Source organism: Lissotriton helveticus, chromosome 9 (assembly GCF_964261635.1).
Source record: "Lissotriton helveticus chromosome 9, aLisHel1.1, whole genome shotgun sequence".
Lineage (NCBI taxonomy): Eukaryota > Metazoa > Chordata > Amphibia > Caudata > Salamandridae > Lissotriton > Lissotriton helveticus.
In genome coordinates, this window is record NC_136070.1 from 21144571 (window position 1) to 21166968 (window position 22398).

The 22398-nt window shown below is 50.7% G+C and overlaps 1 protein-coding gene across 2 annotated transcripts in view; it reads right to left on the reverse strand.

Annotated features, from left to right (window-relative positions):
* The window catches only part of SRP54 (signal recognition particle 54), a 190843-nt gene extending 169085 nt beyond the window's left edge, over positions 1 to 21758 (reverse strand). Inside the window, exon 1 of one of the 2 annotated variants that reach the window (XM_078659378.1) lies at positions 21561 to 21691. The gene's annotated coding sequence lies outside the window, so the exon portion shown is untranslated. Of the gene's footprint in view, positions 1 to 21560 lie in introns of both variants that reach the window. The other variant, XM_078659377.1, reaches the window with a different exon arrangement.
* Between the last annotated feature and the right edge of the window lie 640 nt (positions 21759 to 22398).

Sequence of the window (22398 nt, forward strand, 5' to 3'; positions counted from 1 at the left end):
TGGATGTAGTTTCTTATATTAATATGTTTCCCTGTCTTCATTGCTTGATTTTGCTCGCAAGAACGTATCACTCATAGTTGTTGAGATCACTCATAATTACACTGAAATTATGAAAATGTCACACATATGGCAATCGGAAACCATGGCAGCTATGCAAGAGGCTGGCAAAACTGTCTGACCTTCAAGTAGAAAACTTGGCCATTGTCAAGAATTACTATCCAGGCAGCTAATTCACAATGCTGTTTGAGCCACACCTGTGACGAGAGTCCATGGGACAAGGCACTAGGGCCATACAAGGGAATGAGGAAGTCACGAGGAATGTGTACCTGCAGTTTCCATTTCAAGCAGTCGTCTCTTTATTGCCCTGTAACGAAACGGACTGTAGTTTTCCATAATAGGACCGATTAATAACGCTTCAGCTGAGAATACTTTATTCCAAAGCACATTACCATGAAGTGATGATGTGGCATTTTGCTAAATACTTGACGCAAAGAGTTTTTGCTTCATTACAAAACAAAAACAAGCATTTGCAATGCAATAGGTCTCGCATTAGGAAAGTTTGAGCTATTGGTATGGTAAATGACACATTTTTTATTTATGTGCTTGTTTTGAAAATAGCGAAATTAATAGCTTTATCATTTACAATGCCAATAGTTTTATCTTTCGCAAATGTGACACCTATAACATTTGTAACACAATATGTGTTGTAGCACTGAGTGGTATTTGGAGTGTATGTTGCATTGAGCGTAGTGTAATTATGTGGCATGTAATTATGTGGTACTGAGTGGGATTTGAAGTGTATGTTGCATTGAGTGCTGTGTAATTATGTGGCGTGTAATTATGTGGCACTGAGTGGGATTTGGAGTATGTTGCATTGAGTTTAGTGTAATTATGTGGTGTGTAATTATGTGGCACTGAGTGGGATTTGGAGTATGTTGCATTGAGTTTAGTGTAATTATGTGGTGTGTAATTATGTGGCACTGAGTGGCATTTGAAGTGTATGTTGCATTGAGCGTAGTGTAATTATGTGGTGTGTAATTATGTGGCACTGAGTGGCATTTGAAGTGTATGTTGCATTGAGCGCAGTGTAATTATGTGGTGTGTAATTATGTGGCACTGAGTGGTATTTGTAGTGTATGTTGCATTGAGCGTAGTGTAATTATGTGGTGTGTAATTATGTGGCACTGAGTGGGATTTGGAGTATGTTGCATTGAGTTTAGTGTAATTATGTGGTGTGTAATTATGTGGCACTGAGTGGCATTTGAAGTGTATGTTGCATTGAGCGTAGTGTAATTATGTGGTGTGTAATTATGTGGCACTGAGTGGGATTTGGAGTATGTTGCATTGAGTTTAGTGTAATTATGTGGTGTGTAATTATGTGGCACTGAGTGGTATTTGTAGTGTATGTTGCATTGAGCGTAGTGTAATTATGTGGTGTGTAATTATGTGGCACTGAGTGGCATTTGAAGTGTATGTTGCATTGAGCGCAGTGTAATTATGTGGTGTGTAATTCTATGGCACTGAGTGGTATTTGTAGTGTATGTTGCATTGAGCGTAGTGTAATTATGTGGCGTGTAATTATGTGGCACTGAGTGGTATTTGGAGTGTATGTTGCATTGAGTGCAGTGTAATTATGTGGCGTGTAATTATGTGGCACTGAGTGGGATTTGGAGTGTATGTTGCATTGAATGCAGTGTAATTATGTGGCGTGCAATTATGTGGCACTAAGTGGTATTTGGAGTGTATGTTGCATTGAGTGCAGTGTAATTATGTGGATTGTAATTATGTGGCACTGAGTGGGATTTGGAGTGTATGCTGCATTGAGTGCTGTGTAATTATGTGGGGTGTAATTATGTGGCACTGAGTGGGATTTGGAGTGTATGTTGCATTGTGCGCAGTGTAATTATGTGGAGTGTAATTATGTGGTCCCCCCAAAACAGTATCCATAGCGATGTAATTCTCTTCCCAATGAATATTGCAGTGAAGTCATAAGCAATACATTCGTTAATTTATACATATATGGGAAACTGTAACTTTAAAAAAGAGAGTGCATATATTTTACGCAATAGATATAAATAAACAACTGGTTTTAACATGACAGTTATCACCTATTCATTTAGAAGGATCAACCTACTGTATGTTTACATAATCAAACTCAATATACAAGGCATATCAAGAAAAAAAAAATTGGGATAAACACAGAGGAGGTGGTAACAGAATGGGTGGTGGAGGGAGAGCCACAGAGAGCTAAAGAAGAGAGCGAGGTATAGAGGAGGGTACAGAGATATAGAAAAGAGCTGAGTGAGGAGGTAAACGAGTGTGGGTGAGGGGGGACCCAAGGATAGACGCAAATAAAGGCAAAAATTGAGGAGGGAATGGTACAAAATGTGGAGGAGTGAGAGGGGAAGGTCCAACGGGAGATGAAGGAAGTGGGGACGGTAAGTGGTCGGGAGGAGTGAGTTAAGAGACAATGGAAACATTATTGAAAGGGGAGGAATGGTAAAAACTGAGGAGAGAAAAAAAGTGAGAGGAGCAAAGAAACAGAGATAACAAAAGACAGGTGCATGTAAAGAAATCAGGAGGGAGCTAAATTGGTTAAGGGGGCAGATGGGAGGAAGAGAAAAGGGGAAGAATGAAAATAAAATGGGAGAGAAAAAATTCGGCTGAATCTACCCCTGAATGCGAGTGTCCAAAAGAGGAGGGAGCCGACGCCTAGACTTGAACCGGTTTCCCAGTTCCAAAGTCGGCAGCTTTTGCCGTTATGCCACATTCTGACTCAAGTAATAGGGCCTGAACACAAACACGAACATTATTGATCAAAATATTCTCTGAAAAGTTGAGTTCTGTTATTTACAGCTCTGCGCTATGTCCGGGTTTAAGAACACGGGAGCTGGAAGACAATTGCCTGTTTCAGACCGACGCCCGTAAGCATCTTCGTTCATGGAGGGGTCGCGAGCTGAGTGGCGGGAGACTAAAGTGCGAGGACGATGACGGCATCTAAAGAGAGGAGGAGCGCCATGTGGGTCGGCGAGGGAGGATGAATGAGCTAAAAATAAAATGCTGTGGGGTTTGAGCGGCACATGACCCGGCCCTGGCATTTCTCCACACACCTGCCCACAGAAGCATTCTGGCCTTTCTAATGTTATTTCTCTGTAATACTGACCAGTTCCTCGCTCGTCAAGTTGCCAGAGCGCAGGGTTCTCAAGCCCTGCCGCCATGTGGCTCTATCCATTTCGGCTCATGAGATGGGGTTGTTAGACCACTCTAACACTATAGTAATTTAAGGCAAACAGACCCTGGAAAATGAAGAATACGAGGCTATTAAAAGAAGCACTGGTAAAGAGAACAGGTCTTGTTTTTATGTGCTAACACATACAGCAGTAGCGCTTTCAAGTGAGGCACACAGCAGGGAGTCCGCAGGAGCGGACAAACGGGGCTGTAGCTGAAGTTTAATTGTAAGGTAGGAGCGGAGGGCTACCACTAAATATCATTAGGCGATAGGCGAGAGATAAATAATGAGGCCGAGCTAAGACGTGATTAACAAAGTCTCAAACTACTGGCGGAAGAAGGCTCGTGGAAGCAATCCGATGGAGGCAAGGGGCAAAAGTAAATAAAAATAAAAAATAGGAAAAGTTGAGTCAGTGCCCTGGCACAGCTCTGCGTCTCCGAGTGTTCATGTGTTTTTGCAGTTTTATATAGCATGAACTCGACGCGATGGTATAGGAGCGCTTTTTACACGAGCACAAGTTGCATTACACAAGAACACATTTTTGTTAGCAACGGAGATTAAGTGATTTGCCCAGAATCACAACAGGATGTTGAGCCGACGCCTAGACTCGAACCCTGTTTCCCAGTTCCAAAGTCGGCAGCTTTTGCCGTTATGCCACATTCTGACTCAAGTAATAGGGCCTGAAGACAAACACGAACATTATTGATCAAAATATTCTCTAAAAAGTTGAGTTCTGTTATTTACAGCTCTGCGCTATGTCCGGGTTTAAGAACACGGGAGCTGGAAGACAATTGCCTGTTTCAGACCGACGCCCGTAAACATCTTCGTTCATAGAGGGGGCGCGAGCTGAGTGGCGGGAGACTGAAGTGCGAGGAGGATGACGGCATCTAAAGAGAGGAGGAGCGCCATGCATGTGGGTCAGCCAGGGAGGATGAATGAGATAACAAGAATGTGGCGTAATGCCCAGAGCTGCAAGCGAAAAGCTAGAAAGCCAGGTACAAGTTAGAATGTCAGCTCACTATACTGTGACTGTGGGAGAATTCGTTAATGTTCCTGCGGCTTTAAGAAGGCAATGTGTTCTTGTACTATGCAACTAGCTCTCATGTAAAAGTGGTGCCGAAGGGTGTGAAGGATGGGGGTGGGCGGGGAGCGTAGGGGTGGCTCGGGCTCGGGGCCGAAGTAATGACAAAGGGTGTGAAGGATGGGGGTGGGCGGGGAGCGTAGGGACGGCTCAGAGGCCTGAGGCAGAGCGCACCATATGGAGAGGGAGGGGGGTGGCAGTGGGAGGGTGATTGATGGGCGGGGCAGTGCTGGGGAAGCCTTTGATGTGGCCTGGCGGCCGTGGAAGCCGTGCCTTTGAAGTGAAGCTAAGCTTCACTTCAAAGGTGTCGGAGGAATGCGGGCGGCTGTGCACGCGCTTTTAAGCTCAATGCGCATGCGCATTGAGCTTAAAAGTCACGGGCACTGCAAGGAATCGCCACGATTCCTTGCAAGTTAGATAAAGAGTCGATGAGCCCCTATAGTCTCGCTTGCTCGATGCGCATGCGCATCGACAGGCGAGACCTAATAACTTGCATAAGTGTTTAGCGGGTGCACTGCATGGTTTTTATGCCACTCCACAGAGGACGCGTCTCATAAGCGGCGCGCGCTCTGCTTGGTGTCTCCGCCTAGTGGCGCGTGGGCCAAGAGCAGCACACAAGTTGTAAGGCGCACGCTGGCCAACAGGAGACCCGGGGACGCGCGCAGCTTCACTCAGGACACGCAACCGGGCCCCGCTGCACCCTCGAATTCCCTTTAGTCGCTGCCTATTTTAGACCTGGTCGTTGACAGTCAGGGAGGGAGGGCGGAGGAGGCACGTATGGCTCCTCGAGCACCCATCAGTGCTCCAGAAATGCAGAACGAGCCGCTGCGGGCACCAGAGGGGAGGCGAGAACCGAAAGAAGTGTTTAGAGAGCGGTGAGACCTTATGTTTTTTTAAATAATAAAAATAGTGTGGGAGGTGAGAAGCGCTACTTCTAAAGTTAGAAAAGGGCTGGAACCGCGCCGGCATGTGCAGAATGTACTCTGCTCGACCGCTGGCCAGACCTTCAGTCCACTCACTCCCTATCCGGTACACTTGGCAGCCGCTGGGTGCAGCACCGCAGTAAGATACCTCTAGTGTACCGCTATCACACACTCTTTGAAAGCACATTCAGCCTCTCAAAAATGCACCACACTTTAACCTCCCAAAACATCCTTAAAATGGTAAACACTCCCATCCTCTTAAAACACCTGACAACTAAAAAAACATTTACAAAAAAAAATAAAATTCACTCATAATTATCTTCTAAAAACTCTTCTATGTAGCAAAAACTCACGAGTGGTACGCGCTCGCGAAACAGCGAAACATGTGCTTTCAATTATCGTGCCCGTGTCTGGGCACGATAATTGAAACCACATGGCCTTTGGTGCGCGTAATAGACACTAATAGGTCATGAGCGGAGCAATGCGCACGCCTTTGGCCTATTGCGTGCTATCTTGTTAAAAAACACACACACGCAAAGGCCAATAGCGGGACACAAAAGGAAAAGCACACACACGAGCGTGTGCGATTCCTAGGTCACTCTCCTAAACCCCATTTTTAGCTACTAAATGTATCGCGCTGCACGAGCAATGCCGAGCACTGCACCTCTAGGCACGAGACCTAAAAACCGAGATTGTAACTCAGGAAAAACTTTAGTTTTGCAGACCGTACAGAGGCCGCAAAGAGAACGAAGGCCTCTGAAGAGGCAGCTCCAATATAGCTCCAACAACTTCTATCATCAAGATATTAACCAACCCAACAGCTGCAACTAACACAATCACCCTGACACGATAACTCTGCAAACCTCTCAGACTTCTTATACAAAAAAAAAAATCACCAAGATCTACAGCAACTTCGAACCACAGCCACATCCCATTGACCGTCCGGTGCAACCGAAACAAACTCCAAACAATGCATGGACAGCCTGGCCAATTGGATGAAAGAGAACTGCCTCAAGCTCAACACCAACAAAACTGAAGTGATGATCTCCTGGAATAAGCTCACCTAGTGACTCCACCTGGTGGCCCGCCAAACTCAGACCCACACCCACCCCAACCAACCGCAATAGGAACCTAGGCCTCATCCTAGACACCAACCTCACCATAAAGTCTCATGTCAGCGCAGTCATCACCCGAGCATGCTTCCACATCTTCCCCATGCTATAAAAAATGTTCAGGTGGCTCCCACTGGACACCAGGCATACCATCACGCAGGCCCTAACCACAAGCAGATTGGACTACTGCAACCCACTATGTCGGCATCCCAATCCATCCACTTCACAGACTTCAAACAAATCAAAACGCTGCCGCTAGACTCATCCTTTCATGCAGATTCCACACGACACCACTAACTGGCTCACCATCCAAAAGCACTGCCAGTTCAAATACTCGCACATGCATTTAAGTCACTACACAACACGGGACCAGCATATCTAAATCATAGGCTTCACTTCCACCAAACAACTTCGCTCAGTATAGTATATAACTGGGAGGGACCCCTGAATCGTCCCAACCCTTTCCTTAGGGTACTTAAGGCCTTACCTGTGGATGGGTCCCTGTATTCATCAAGGAACAAGATTTAGATCCGAAACCACTTCAACTTCAACCGTCTAAGCACTTTGGACTTCGTTTTGGGAACAGAGACTGCAAATGGGAAGACTCCTGCTGCTCCTGGTCTCATCATCCTGCCAGTCTTCTGCAACGCATATGCCTGTGCCCCATACAGGTTCTTCACAGGGCCTGGAGACATCCAAAACACCCGAAAGAATCTCCCTTGGTGTGAAGGAGTCACTCCCCTGCACCTGCAGGCACCTCAACAAAGCTGACCGGTCTGCTGATCCTGGGCTCCCATGGACTCCGAAATGCTCAGCAACACAGGTGGTGGTTCTGCAACTCCCTCGAGGCCTGCCCTGTCTTCACAGCAAGTTTGAAGTCAGTATCCCTCGTTGGAACCGCTGGAGCAGTACCCCCTGTGCACTGCATCGACTTGCCATTGCCAAGGCTTGCTGACTCTCCTCCAGAGACCTTCGGGCTCCAAGAAGCTCCACCTCAAGCATCTCCTGCAGCCAAATCTTCGCCTGCACCTCATCCTCTGCACCGTGGGCCTCCACCCTTTGGCGAGCTGCTCGAGGTCCTCTTGCGACTCCTGTTTCTTCAGCCCGTGGGTCATATCAAGAGTCTTCTTTGGCTCCAGTGGGCTATCCTGCTTGCTCAGGGCCTGCTCTGACTTACCGGCTCGTGGTGAGTCACTTGGACCGTGCTGGTCCCGACAGTACACCTTTTTCTAAGACTACATTGGTTGCCATTACCATAAGGGTTGTTGGTGCCCCTGCCGGATACTGACCCCAGGGCTCTTGACATCCGACGTGGGACAGCTTGTGAACAGCTCCTGGTCTTCCAAAGCATCGCCTGATCCGCACAGCTACAACTTCAAGGCCACCGTCAACTCTCCTGCATCCCAACATTAGTGGGCATTCATCTTCGGTGCCTCCTGGTCACTCCTGAGTGACATAGACTCTGTCTCCTCTGCTGGGAGTACCTCTCATCTTGAATCCACCGTTGGGTTCCACAAGCCTCTGTTACCTTCTTCGCCAGCTGCATCTTTTCTGAAGTCCTCCATTGTGGTCTACGGCTGTTTCCAACGTCACTCTGCACCTATCCACTTGGCTTCCCTGGTGTAGGTATCCTAGTTCCTGGGGTATCAACAGGTGGGGTGGCTCTCCAACGTTCCATCTTCAACAGGGTTTCTTCAGGGTCCACTGGGAAGAATCCTTCTGCTTTAAGACTGCAACCGCGACTTACCCATTGACGTGCATTGAGTACGCAATCATGTTCCCACACAGCCTCCATGGAGGGTTCCTAGATTCTCACCTTGGGTGGTTCCTTGGGTCCCTGACTCTTCTACGACTTATGGGTCCAGTCTCAACTTAAGTTGTGGTTCGCATTCCACTATTTAGTATATAGTTTGGTCTTCCCCTGGAGACCACTCTGCATGTGTTCTATTTCCATTTGTGTGTATGGTGCTTATATCTCAGGATAGGAGATATTGCAATGTGTTAGTGAGTGTTTATAATAAATACATATTTTTAAAACCACATTCTGTAGTTCTTTTTCACTTAATCTATATAAGTAAGATTATGTTCGTGTAAAACAAGCTGCTTTACACTTTTTCTGGACTAAAACCACTAAAATCACGAAAAGGGTTGTCTGGATTAGTGCAGGGTGCTACACTTAAATAGGTGAGCAGGATATTACGCAGTAAGTCAAATTTAAATTGTGAATTAATCACTTATACACCTACGTCGGCAGCATGCAGCTTAAGCGGCAACACGTTGCAATACAATGTTGTGAAATAAAGTGGCCACTTTTGAGATTCTTTTCATGTGATCTTCCCACGAGGGGTCAGGGTAATTGGCATGAGGGAACCCTTAATTAGACAATCATTTCTGTTTTGCTGCTGGAATCTAGACAAGTGAGCACCCTATCCCCTCCCGAGGATTCTGCAACTGAGCCCTTGGCTCCCCGCTTGTTTTAATGGGAGGAGAGTGTGGGGAGGGGGAGGGCAGAGAGGGCGGGGGGGGGGGGGTGGCGCCTGCTGCAGGTTAGCAAGGGATGCTGCTGGTGGAGTGTATGTTGTGGTGTGTCGGAGGTGGGTTATGGGGACGGGGGGGCATAAGGCGACGGAAGTTATTGGGTTTTTGGGGGGCACTGAATAAGAGATGAAAGCGCTGAGTGACTGTGGGGGTGGCCGGTCAGTGGGGGCACAGGGTGGCAGTGGGGTGTGCGCAGGGTGCTGGCACACAGGGCGGCGGGGCGCCGTGTGCTGGTGGGGGTGTCTGTGGGAACCCCCGCTGCACTCTGCCCAGACTCCACTCCTGGCACAGTGAGCCGCTGTCTCTGCTCACTCTCCAGCCCTGAGACTGCGGCCTTCCCCTAGAGCAGCACTAGTGTGGGCAGAGCCCCTCCCCCAGGGCCACGCCCCGGCCACTCCCCCAGGTGCCCTGGCACGGCCCCAGTCCCAGAGTGGGACGGGTCTTGCACGGACTCAGCCCTCTGTGCCCCTGGCACGCCCCGGCCCTAGCGCTGCCCCCAGAGCTGGTGTAGCCCACCGTCCCTCGCAGACCTGGCATAACCTCAGCCTTGGAAATAACAGCTTGGCATGTATGACCCCTTCTGCACCTGCCGTAGCATGCACGGTGGCAATGCCCGCTGACCCCACCCTAGGGCAGACTATCTCTGGAGAGCATGCCCTTTGTGCCCCTGGCACAGAGAACGCACCCCCCACGGCTCCCCCAGTGCTGGCTTGACCCCTGACACTGACATAACCCTCATCCGATTAGCATACCCCAGGCACGGTCCAGAGAGCTTGTTTCAGCACACTTACACTGGCACACTCACTCCATGCCACCGGCACAGTCACTTCTGCCGCAAGCTCATCCCTCCTCCTCCCCGGCCCAACTCCTCGTGCCTCTGGCAAAGCCCCTTCCTTGCCTGGCAAAGGCTTGGACCTGACACTGGGTCTTGCTACATCACCACCCTCCCCAACTATGCCACAAACCGTCCCAAACTGGCACCACCCACAGACCTTGAGGCAGCGCCCCCTTCCTGGTGAAACTATGGGTATACACGTGCTCCAATCACAGGCCTGTTTCTGAACAAGCATTTGCAATGCAATAGGTCTCGCATTTGCGAGAGTTGGAGCTATTGGCATTGTAAATGACGATGCCTTTTATTCATTTATTTTGAAAACCTGCAAGCTGTGCGTAAACACGCACTTTGTACGTATAGTTCTTGCTTACGAGAAGCAAGGCTGTCAGTAAAAGAGACTGCCAGCCTTGCTTCTCATAAGCAAGGACTATAAGTACAAAGTGCTTGTTTACGCACAGCTTGCAGGTTTTCAAAGCAAATGAATAAAAGGCATCGTCATTTACAATGCCAATAGCTCCAACTCTCGCAAATACGAGACCTATTGCATTGCAAATGCTTGTTCATCTAGTCTCTATGTCGTCAAGCAGCGGGTCCCTCAGGGCTCGGCTTTGAGCCCCCCCCCTGTTCAATCTGTATATGCAATTTTGGAAAAGGGGGGTGGTGATGGACAGAGTTTCTGAATGATGCAGAATACTCTTACCAAGTCAATAGATCATGGTTTTAATCCATCACCGTTTTTTAGCTCACTGCACCATCCCAGCTCAGAACCTGGCTATATGCAAATTAGTCTGTTCCTGTCCCAGTGCATGATGGGAACAGGGCAAACCAAACTACCAACCCAATTCTTATACTGGGAAGGAAACAAGCTTCCGGGGCTAGCATCGAGGCCATTGACGGTTGTTTGGCGGCCTTCTCCTCCACCCCTAACCATTTCTCTACTGATGAAAGAAGTTATCCCGAAACCCGAGCCATGTCTCGGGCGATACCCAAAAACCCGGGACATGTATCGGGTCTAGAGATTCATCAGTCCAACAAGTACCGACTTGCACCCACCTGGGTGATCCACTATTGAACTACAAGTACCAGAATCCCGAGGGGCGATCCGGAGGAGGGGCTAGCGGTGTGCGCTCCATTGCGGTGGTTTCTACCTATCGTATAGAAGCTCTACAGAAACCAAGAATTAAACAACAAAATTATAGAACAGAAAATAAACAGTTACAAAGCCCTCCGGAAAAGCAAATCCCAGAACCCAGACGATCTACTTCCTCAATTATAGCAATATTCTCACAGAGCCTCTCCAAAACACGTTTATCGCTTAATTTCCATTCAGAACTCACAAGGATTCTTGATTAGATACCACGAAGATCCTCAAACAGAAACACGAGAGAGACAACAGAAATAAAACAAGCATTTGCAATGCAATAGGTTTCGCATTTACGCAGAGTTTGAGCTATTGACATTGCAAAAACAATGCCTTTTATTTGTGTTTTCATTTTTAAAACCTAAATAAAAGGCATTGTCCTTTACAATGTCAATAACTCAAACTCGCGTAAATGCGAGATCTGTTGCATTGCAAATGCTTGTTATTTGGAGAAGATAGGCCTTCGTCGTCAGGGTGAAGAGTAGGACTTGTTATGGATAACTAACGTAGTAAGATATTTCCTGTCAAAAAGTTTGCATTGTCTGAGACCAAGAAGGGGAAGCCTAGCATAGTGCTCTCAGTAATTTGGTCTTTATTTATTTTTTCAAGTAGGGCGATTTTAATGGAACCTAGTGTGTGACTGTAGTGCTCCTCACTGAGTAATGTATCTAGGATGGATAACAGGGCTCTTTGTTTCTGGCATTTGAGGGTAGTTATGGGTGGGCCCGGGAGAATAGGGTTTCTGAGGTGTAGGTACCTACAACCTGTAATTGGATCCGATGTGAAACTCGCCCTATTTTAGCTTTAAGCCATAACAAGATCATGTGAATCGGTGTGAGGGCTACTGAAATTCAGAAACAGATTCAACACGGGAGAGCAGCAATATTTAATCTAATCTTTATAGAGCGCCTGGATACCCTTGGGCGTCCCAGCGCTATAAACGCAACACAGATTACACCACTACAATATATGAAGCCACCGGCTATCACAACACATAAGACGCCTTCTAATGGTAGTACGATGTCGAATCAGATGTCAACGGTGTGCATCAGTATGCCCTTGAAATTAATTTACAGCACACGGAACTGTGTTATCGCCAATGGGGCGACATTGGCCTGACTGTTACAAAATCATAGCTCAAATCACATTCATTCACAAACACGGTTAGGCCGCGAAACCGAAACCACGGTTGTAGCACAGGAGACGCCGTCGCCGTGCATTGGCTGTCCCTGCGCAAGCTGTGATGAGAAGACACACCGAGCCAGGGGATGTGTGTGTGTGTGTAAGCACTGGGGGTGGGGGGGTTTATGTATGTGCGCATGTGTACGTGCGTGTATGCGCGGCTGCGGGGGTTCTCGATGTGTGTGTGTGTATGCGCGGCAGCGGGGGTGTTTGTGTGTGTGTGTGTGTGTGTGTATGCACGGGGGCGGGGGGTTCTCTATGTGTGTGTGCGAGTGTGTGAATGCGCGGCGGGGGGGGGGTCTGTATGTGTGTGTGTGTGTGTGTGTGTGTGTGTGCGTGCTTCCAAGGAGCCATGGGAGACAGGAAGCGCGCGCGACCTGATCCCAGTTAGCAAGGTTGCGCGTGCACATCACTGGTCTCCTGTCTCCCTTGACTCCTTGAAAGCAGAAACGATTATAATAGAGTTTCGCAGCGACGATCGTTTCACGATCGGTTCGCAGTGCGAAACCTAAAAATGCCCGACCCATTTCCCTAAGCAACTCAGTCAGCAAAGTATCCTTGCTTCACAGACCAAGATCAGACAAATCAAGCTGACTTTGTCAACAGATCTAAAACTCGTAACTAAACTAACTTCATAAGCCTGATAAAATTAGCAAAGGAAAATACAGTGCATCATCTCTCTCGAAGCTGAAAAAGCCTTTGGCACAGATAATTTTTTTTTGTTTAAAATATTTTATTGAACAAAAGCAGAGGTAGTAGTAAGCTGACAATCATGAATTACAAACTTGACATAGAATGCATACATTACAGCAGTGTATCACAAGTACGATTACGAGGTGGACCAGTCCTAGCCATCGCCATGTCAATTGAAGGGGAAGTACAAAGTTCACCTCTGTAAACATTCCAGTGTCCCCATTTCTTATCCCAAGTTCCAGGACACCCCCTGATCTTGTAGACCGTTTTTTCGGACAGCATACACACATCCATTGCAGCAACCCACTTGATCAAGAGCGGTTTAGATGGTGAACCCCATTGCATTACTATTTCACGTTTCAGTAAGAGGAAGCCCAGAGCCGCCCATTGTCGTTCCATTGCAGTTAGATCTGTGGGGTCCCACACATTGAGGAGTTCGCTTTTGGGAGTCAGAGGGACGGGGTTTCCTAGAGCATCAGTCATTTTGCGAGCAGCACGCTCCCACAGGTCCTGAATCACCGGGCATTCCCAGATAGTGTGGTAGAAGGTACCAATCTGTCCGCAGTTACGGAGACAGAGGTCAGATGTGCGTCTACCAATTTTGGCCAGGAGGGGAGCGGACATGTATGTTCTGTGCAATATCTTTAATTGTATAGGTCTAAATCTGTGGTTGATAGCTGATTCGCGCGGGGACATCAATGCCGCCTGCCATTCGGCATCATCCATGACTCCGATGTCGTTCTGCCATTTGTCTCGTAGAAGTTGGAAGGTGTTGGGCATGTTATTACATAATTTACGGTAGGTATAGGATATCGCTTTGGCCTGGAGGGGTTCTGACAAGAGTCTGTCCTCGAGGGGCGAGGATTGTGGAAGAGAAGAGAGGTCAGGGACATTGGCGAGTATGGCATGTTTGATTTGGAGATAGCGGAAGTCTTCAGATTTGGCTAAGTCGTGTGTCTTCTGCAGCTCTTCGAATGTCAGTAATTTGCCCTTGTGAAGTATGTCTCCTAAGGTAGAGATGCCAATTGTGTCCCACTTTTCAAAGCCCTGATAGTGACAGAGGGAGCCTAACTTATGTGAGGTCCAGAGTGGGGTGGATAATGTAAGAGTGTCAGCCCAACCGAGTCGCTTGTTCGCACGGTGCCAGATTGTTATTGTGTGGGACATCGGGCCTGTATAACGGGTGCGAGTGTGTTTATCATACAAAGCCTCAAGATAGCTCCCGCGGCCCGTCTGGTATCTCTCAAGGTGAAAAGCAGGGTTCGTGGGTGAACCATATATCCACGAGTTAATGGCAGTTAATTGGAGTAGCCCAATAGTAGAGTCGAATATTTGGCAAGGCAATACCACCATCATACCACCCCTGTGTAAGCGAGGGGAGAGAAATGCAGGGAGAGCCGCCGTCCCATAAGAGGAGGCGGAGGTCTCCTTCAAGCGTGTTGAAATAAGAGTCGGCTATGGGAAATGGGCAATTCTGCAGGGCGTACAGAAAACGAGGAGTGCAAGCATTTTAAAGAGGGCTGCTCTGCCCGGGAGAGAGAGAGGGAGTGATCTCCAGTGAGAGATGTCGTTATGGAGTCTTTGAAGTGGGCCTTTTAGGTTACGGTCAAAGAATATTTTTGGGTCTGGGGTGATAAAGATGCCTAGTTATTTGAATCCATCCAGGGCCACTTCGATTGAGTAGCCTCGTGGGAGAGGAGGGGGTGGGCCGTGTAGTACGTATAGTATTGATTTGGACCAATTGATGGAAAAGCCAGAGTATTTGCCAAAATTAGTGATGACGTGTAGTAGACTGTTAAGAGAGGATTTGGGGGAGGAGACGTGGACGAGGATGTCGTCCGCGTAGAGTGAGATCTTGTCAATTGTGTCGTCATTCCACCGGAGGCAACGGATGGAATTGTCAGTCCTGACCCAATGAGCCAGAGGTTCCAGGGTGAGTGCGAACAACAATGGGGACAGAGGACACCCCTGTCTTGTACCTCTGTGTAGGGGAAATGGCATGGATGTTTGTCCATTGACATAGACTTGACCCCAGAGATCAGTGTAGAGCAGTCGAATCCACTGGATGAATTTGGGACCAAAACCATGGCGGAGGAGGACCTTGAAAAGGTATGACCATTCTATAGAATCAAAGGCAAGTGTAGCATCAAGGGAGAGGATAGCTGCGTCCTCTTGGATTTGGCACAGATAATTGAACTTATATTTTCTCAGCTCAAAAAGGGAATGAATGACTTAGCAGAGAAATTTGTTTTGCTTAATAAACGTCTTCACTATAAACCCACAGCTTCATTGTTAATTAACATTCAAAGTTCCACGCGAGTTCCCTTGCCAGGGAAATCCTCCAATGTAGCCTTGCCCTATCCCACAATTCAATTACGCGAACCCTTTCACAATAAGATTAAAACCAGATAGAGAAAATCATACAAAACGAGTCCTGCCTTCGTGGGTGACATTAAACTCTGGCTCATTACCATCTGAGTCCTGAATTCCAGTGATCTTGGACTTGGTTAACCTCTGCAATGCAATTTTGGGTTATACAGTAAATAAGAGCAAAACAGAGGTCCTCTCTATAAGCAAATGCCTAAAACGGTAAACAATTTACCACAAATCTTTTTTCCCTGCAAACAATTACAACGCACACCATTACTCCGCAAGTCGGAACAACGACTTGTGGAGGGGTCAGAAGGTGTTGGATTTAAAATCCAACACCTTCCCTACTGTTGCACATACTGGAGTTGGAATAGTAAATTATACTATTCCAACATCCAGCACCCCCCCAGGGCAAGTTGTTGTTACGACTTGCGGAGTAATGGTATGCGTTGTTACAACGCGGTTGTAACGACCACATTGTAATTACCTGCAGGAAAACAGAATGCGTAGTAAGGTGGCATATTCATATCAACACCACATATTCAACGATAAATAGAGACCAACTTTTATACATGCCCTGGCGTTTGCTTAAGTAAATGTAAATGTAAATGTAGTATACTTGTAAAGCGCACAGCTGCCCCAGCAACGGGGCGTCCCGGCGCTGTATAACTCTGGGGAACCCGTCCTGGCTTTTCCCTGTGGGATGGTCCCTTGCTGGGAGTCCCCAAGGTGGAGCCAGGCATCCCCGGAATTGGTGGGGCCGTTGTGGAGATTAGGCAAGCTAATGCCCAGAGTTGCCGAGTGGAACCCCTGATTAGAGTAAGCACTGAAGCGAGAATTATCGAGTCTGCTGACCAAGGTCCACGACCCTGCCGCGTCGGGAATTGAACCCTGGTCCCAGGCTGATTTCTGCTCTCAGGCCTGCCGCCTCTAACCAGTGAGCCACACTACTCCACATTCATGGATTATTCCAAAAACAACCAGAAAGATATTAGTCAATTGTGAGAAACGTCAATGTGTTTATTAACCTCTTCTGGTGAAGCAGACTATGCATCGCAAAAATAACGCGCACCACCAATGTATGTATCTTAAGTATTTCATTTCCTTTTCTCTCAACATCCTGTTCTCTCAACACCCACTTGTGGGACACCCCCGCGCCGCACGGCCACCAGCTGCTGCGTGTGCCCCTTTGCTGTGCCCTCTGCCTCGCTGCCTGCCTCGCTGCCGGCTGACCCTGCTGTCGTTGCTCTGTTCTGTTTTTGCAATCATTTGTGCTTGTTTTTCTTCGTATTCTTTGCCCGTGTTAAGCGGTTTTGACCCCATTTGTGCTTGTTTTTCTTCGTATTCTTTGCCCGTGTTAAGCGTTTTTGACCCCATTTGTGCTTGTTTTTCTTCGTATTCTTTGCCCGTGTTAAGCGTTTTTGACCCCATTTGTGCTTGTTTTCCTATCGTAGTCTGTGCCCGTGTTAAGCGTTTTTGACCTCATTTGTGCTTGTTTTTTGTAGTTTCTGCCCGTTCTCCTCCCTGTTTCCCGCCTTCCTCGCCGCCCCCCGCTTCCCGCCACCACCGCCGACCCCGCCCCTTTTTTCCTTCTGTTCCCTCCCCGCTCCCGCCTCCCAGCTGCTCCGCCCACCCGCGCACTTCGCCTCAAATGGCGACCGTGCGAACGCGCAGCGTTGACGCGCAGCGGGCGCGCCGATTGTGTGCCGAAGGCGCGCCAAAGGTAAGCCCGTCTGCGCCCGTCCGCGACCGGATCGCGACCAGCGCCAGGACCCCTGGCCCCCACCGACGGAAGCCGACCCGACGAACCTACAACGCCGCCGATCTCACCGCACTCAACACCGGCCGCATCCCAGGATGTCATCGAGCCGCCCCGAAGCACACCCACGGACCCTTCAGCTGCCACGCCTGCAAGTTCACCTGCATCCGGACTCATCCTGCACCAGCACTCGCCAAGCCGAACATCAGCAGCAACCACCTCAAGTGCATCCTGCTCAACACCCGCTCCGTCCACAGACACGCCGTAGAACTCTGGAACCTCCTCGACACCACCGCCCCTGACGTTGCCTTCCTCACCGAGACCTGGATGAACGCCTCCTCAGCCCCAGACATCGCCATCGCCATCCCGGAAGGCTACAAGATCATCCGGAGGGACCGCACCGCCAACCAGACGGGAGGAGGCATCGCCATCATCCACAGAGACACCATCCGCATCACGACCAACACCGACGACACCCTAACCACCGCTGAACACCTGCACTTCCAGATCCACACCAACCCGAAGACCACCCTCAGAGGCACCCTGATCTACCGACCCCCGGGTCCACGCACACGATTCAGCGAGGACATCGCCGACTTCGTCAGCCCGCATGCCCTCCCCTCCGCCGACTACATCCTCCTGGGGGACCTCAACTTCCACCTGGAGAACAACAACGACCGCAACACCATCAGCCTGCTCGACAACCTCGGACTCAAGCAACTGGTGACCACCCCCACCCACCTCGCCGGACACACACTCAACGCCGTCTTCTCATCCAGCAAAGACGTCACCTTCAGCCACGCAACAGGACTCCACTGGACGGACCACAGCTGCGTCCACTTCACCTTCAAAAGAACGACGATCCACCACCACCAGCAACAGGTTGCCCGAAGAAGCTGGAACAAGATCACAGCCAACCAGCTCACCGCTTCCCTGAGCCAGCACCCCCCCGCCAGCTCAGCGAACCCCAGCAGGCCGCCGACAACCTCACGAAGTGGATCAACAACTGCGCGGACGAACTCGCCCCTCTGAGAACCCCACCCAACAGACCCTGCAGCAGAAAAACACCATGGTTCACCGACGAACTCAAGAGCTCCAAGAAGAACTGTCGAGCCCTCGAGAAAGTCTGGAGAAGGGAACCAACCACGGACAACATGACCACCCTCAAGCTCGCCACCCGGAAACACCACCAACTGATCCGCGCCACCAAGAAAAATGCATACAAGGACCGGCTGGACAACAACGCACACAACTGCAAGGAACTCTTCAACATCGTGAAAGAGCTCTCCAACCCCAACGCCGGAAACAATGACATCACCCCGTCGCAAGACCTCAGCAACTCCCTCGCGTCCTACTTCCACAACAAGATCGCGGACATACACAACAGCTTCAGCAACCAACCAACGCAAGCCACAACCGCATCAACGCCACCCACCACCACCCTCCGCACCTGGACTCCGATCAGCACCGAAGACACCATCCGCACAATGAACTCCATCCACTCCGGATCTCCGACTGACCCCTGCCCTCACCACGTCTTCAACAAGGCCGACGCTGTCATCGCACCCCACCTGCGGGACATCATCAACACCTCCTTCGACACCGCCACCTTCCCTGAGAGCTGGAAGCACGCCGAACTCAGCGCTCTTCTCAAGAAACCCACAGCAGACCCCACCGACCTCAAGAACTACCGTCCCATCTCGCTCCTCCCGTTCCCGGCCAAAGTCATCGAGAAGACCGTCAACAAACAACTGGCCGCCTTCCTCGAGACGAATGGATCCCTCGACCCCTCACAGTCTGGCTTCCGAGCGAACCACAGCACCGAGACTGCCCTCATCGCTGCCACCGATGACATACGAACTCTGATGGACAACGGAGAAACAGCGGCCCTCATCCTCCTGGACCTCTCCGCGGCTTTCGACACTGTCTGCCATCGCACCCTAGTACAGCGCCTCGGCAACATCGGAATCCAGGACAAGGCACTGGAATGGATCACTTCCTTCCTCGACGGAAGAACACAGAGAGTCCGCCTACCACCGTACAAGTCAGAGGCCACCAAAGTCATCTGCGGCGTCCCTCAAGGATCCTCACTGAGCCCCACCCTCTTCAACGTCTACATGAGCCCCCTCGCGGCCATCGCACGCCAACACAACCTCAACATAATCTCCTACGCCGACGACACCCAGCTGATCCTCTCCCTGACCAACGACCCCGCCACCGCCAGAGCCAACCTGCACGAAGGGATGAGAGATGTAGCCGAATGGATGACGACCAGCCGCCTGAAACTGAACTCGGACAAGACGGAGGTCCTCATCCTGGGCTCCTCGCCCTCCGCCTGGGACGACTCCTGGTGGCCCCCCGCCCTGGGCACCGCACCCAAACCAACGGACCATGCACGCAACCTGGGCTTCATCCTGGACTCCTCCCTCTCCATGACCAGACAAGTAAACGCCGTCTCCTCGTCTTGCTTCAACATCCTGCGCATGCTACGTAAGATCTTCCGGTGGATCCCCACCGAGACGAGGAAGACGTTCACCCAGGCCCTCGTCACCAGCCGACTGGACTACGGCAACGCCCTCTACGCCGGAACCACCGCCAAGCTCCAGAAGAGACTCCAGCGGATCCAGAACGCCTCGGCCAGACTCATCCTCGACATCCCCCGACGCAGCCACATCTCCGGGCACCTGAGAGATCTGCATTGGCTCCCGGTCAACAAGAGAATCACCTTCCGTCTCCTCACCCACGCGCACAAAGCCCTACACGACCAAGGCCCGAGCTACCTCAACAACCGGATCAACTTCTACACCCCCAAAGCGCCCCCTCAGATCAACCAGCCACGCCCTCGCCGCCGTCCCCCGCATCCGAAGAGCGACAACAGGAGGAAGGTCCTTCTCCCACCTGGCCGCCAAGACCTGGAACTCACTCCCGACCGACCTGCGCCTGACCCAAGACCACCTCTCCTTCAGGAAGAAGCTCAAGACCTGGCTGTTCGAGCAGTAACGGCACCCCCGCCCCCCCACCCCAGCGCCTTGAGACCCTACGGGTGAGTAGTGCGCTCTATAAATGACCTGATTGATTGGTCAAGAAATTACTAAGAATTTTAGAAAAAATTCATTCATTTCTTCAAAATTCGGTTACTCACACAGACAAAACTTGACCCAAGTAAACTAATGAAAACCATTGCATTAAACCCAACACAACAAATTAATTCCTTCTTTAGAGACCACTTGTCTGAACATCAGGCTATTAAAACGCTGGTGACATGGCTATAATCATGAATCCCAATATTTTATTGCACCACGTTATACAGCCTCCATTCAACAAAGAGTGACGTGCTCAAAGCGGGAATGAGCTCTGCAGTAGTAATCAGACCAAAAGACACTGCGAGGAGCCAATAACACTACTGACGTACAGGGCTAGTAAAAGAATCATTTTCAGTGTAGCCCACATTTCATTCACATACATAGTCCATGCACTTTTCGCAAAAAGAAATTCCACTGTCACAAATGAGGGGCCGGAGAACTGGAATATCTAGAGAGTCTGAACGCTTTGCCGTAAATTCCACAACTATAGGGGGAGTGGTGGAAGGAGGATACATATAAGCTGAAGTGGGGGAAGGCCACACTGGGTACGCCACAGAACCTGCTGTAAGAGAAAAGGTATGGGGATCACGGAGGTGGGGGTGTAGAAGGGTGCAAGGAAGTCACTGGGGTGAGTGTACACTACAGAAACTGCTGGGGAGATCACTGGGGTGGGGGTACACCACAGAAGCTGCTGTAGGAGATGGGGTACAGGGGTGTCACAGGGGTGGGGGGTGCACCACAGAAGCTGCTGTAGGAGATGGGGTACAGGGGTGTCACAGGGGTGGGGGGTGCACCACAGAAGCTGCTGTAGGAGATGGGGTACAGGGGTGTCACAGGGGTGGGGGGTGCACCACAGAAGCTGCTGTAGGAGATGGGGTACAGGGGTGTCACAGGGGTGGGGGGTGCACCACAGAAGCTGCTGTAGGAGAAGGGGTACAGGGGTGTCACAGGGGTGGGGGTGCACTACAGAAGCTGCTGTAGAAGGGGTGCATGGGAGACCACTGGGCTGGAGCTCAGACAGCTGTCCACTGAAGTCTGCGGCAGCAGGTGGCCCCTCGGCCTCCGAGCAGGAGGGCACTTCCTGGAAAAGAATCAAGAGAGGAGACCCCCTGGGCAGGGGGGGGCGGTAGGGGTGGGATGGAGGACTCCAGCAACCGGGGATGTGGACAGGCAGCCCCCCGGGGGAGGGGACAGGGCTCGGGCAACCACCGGGGAGGGGAGAGTCAAGATGAACAGCTGCCAGCTCAGGAAGCCCCTGGGGTGGGACCGGATGGAGGCAGCTCCCCCGGGGGGGGGGGGACAGGATGAGGCAGCCCACTCCCCTCCCCCCTCGGAAGGGGACAGGGCTCAGGAAGCCCCCGGGGGAGGATGAGTGAGGGAGAATCAGCCCACAGATGAGCAGCTGCCGGCTCGAGGGCCCCTGGCGGGGAGTGGGCAGCCCCCCGGGGTGGGGACAGGGCTCAGGCAGCCCCCGGGAGGGGCTCCCAGATGAGCAGCTGCCAGCTCAGGGAGGCCCTGGAGGGGACCGGCTGCAGTCAGGGCAGTCCGCGCCCCCCGGTGGAGTCAGCCTCCCTCCCCCTCCCCGCCGGCTCGGTTCCACAGACCGGGACTCACCTCTCTCTCCCCCGGGGCCGGTGCGCTCCCTCGTCCCCGCTCCTCCGCTCTCCGCCTCTCTCTGTGTGTTCAGCGCTAACGTCACCATAAGCCGCTGACCTCTGACCTGCCGGCCGCACATCCACTTCCGGGTCACCGACGGCGGACCCAGAGCTATGACTGCGCTCTGGAGGCCTGGCTCTGGTGCGCATGCGCGGTGCTGCCGCCGCGAGCAGTCCTTTCTTTGTGTCTAGTAACAGAGCGTTCCTCTTTCCCCGATCCAGGCGTCAGCAGACGATCCAGTCCGGGTTTCATCCCGAGGTCCTGATGCAACAGTGGGATGAACAAGACAACTCAGAGAAACAAGCCTTGGCAAAGGCAGCAGGTCTCATCTTGTTGATGCCAATGCTGGGCAGCAGTGGCGGCTGGTGACATTTGAAAGTGGTGAGGCGTAAAATGATTGGCATACTGCACCGTTGCGAGCGAGCGAGCGCAGTGGGACGCCTAATGTTGCACACTAAAGACTGACAGCGTGACAGCCAAAAGTTCAAGGACTCAGGAAAGAAGCAGACGTCCCTTCAGCCAAGAGCAGGAAAGGAGCTGGCATCATTGACGCCGGGCAGTGTTTAATTTAACTGTGGGCTCAGATTGCCATTTTAATTGGACTCCTACCATCGCGTTGTAGACAATCCCGGGTTCCTCTTAGGGGAAACAGCTTTTACAACGAAGCCGTTTCCCCGAAATCTTTAACCACGCATGCAGTACAACGCATGCGTGGTTACAACTAATGCCTTTACCACGCATGTCTTTACTACGATGTTTGTAGTAAAGGCATATGTGGTAAAAGTAAAAAAAAAAA